Source organism: Octopus bimaculoides, chromosome 3, assembly GCF_001194135.2.
Source record: "Octopus bimaculoides isolate UCB-OBI-ISO-001 chromosome 3, ASM119413v2, whole genome shotgun sequence".
In the NCBI taxonomy this organism is placed as follows: Eukaryota; Metazoa; Mollusca; class Cephalopoda; order Octopoda; family Octopodidae; genus Octopus; species Octopus bimaculoides.
This window is the reverse complement of record NC_068983.1, coordinates 5,130,416-5,131,286: the sequence shown is the minus strand read 5'-3', so window position 1 is coordinate 5,131,286 and position 871 is coordinate 5,130,416. Positions and strand designations below refer to the sequence as shown.

The 871-nt window shown below is 32.5% G+C and overlaps 1 protein-coding gene across 1 annotated transcript in view; it reads right to left on the bottom strand.

The window, feature by feature from the left end:
- Window positions 1-871, bottom strand: part of LOC106879768 (epithelial splicing regulatory protein 1) — a gene marked incomplete at its 3' end in the record, with an annotated part of 73,853 nt that overhangs the window by 29,353 nt on the left and 43,629 nt on the right. The window lies entirely within an intron of this gene.

Sequence of the window (871 nt, the reverse complement as noted above, 5' to 3'; positions counted from 1 at the left end):
ATGAAAAACAATGTCGACCTTGGCATCAAAATAATTCATAATAAAAATAACAAAACCAAAGAGTTAAAAATATACTAAGAAATGTTAATAATAATAATAATAATAATAATAATAATAATGATAATAATAATAATAATAATAACAACACTGATAATAACAAAGATGATGATGATAATGATGATAATCACTGCCTGTCATGCTATGAAACAAGATAAGGTATTTTGTTTAAAAAGAAATGTATGTATGTGTATATATGTATATATATTCATATACCTGTGTGTGTGTATTTTAAATGAAGCAAACATGTTTATTTAGCTTAGTAATGCTAATTGATAAGATGTAAATATTATTTGATAAGATTTTGGCGTCAGTGGTTGGAGATAGAGAGAACCGGATGATATTGTCAGAGTGGGCCCTCAGATGCATACACACACACACACACACACATACACACACAGCTATGCAAATATATATATATATAACTTTGATCGCTTTGATAGGTTTTGGTGAGTATAAGCCCAGGCCATGTCTGACTTAATGGCACCACCTGGTGAAGTCTTTTAGTCATATATGGGGCGCAATGGCCCACTCTGGCAAAGAGTTATTATTGTTGGAGACATATCTGGGTGTAGGAGGTTGGTCCAGGATATTTTGAAGAAATTTGTCCAGTGAACTTTTGAATTTTATGGGATCCATTTCCGTTTTGACGTATTTTGGTATGGTATTAAAAACAGCTGGACCGATTGAGGTAAAGTAGTTGTGACGTAATGTTGCTATCTGTACCGAGTTCAATTTTTGTTATGGGCAAATAGCATGAGGCCAAGTCTTGGGCAGATTTAAAATTGACGCCAACATCATTTGTGATATATAT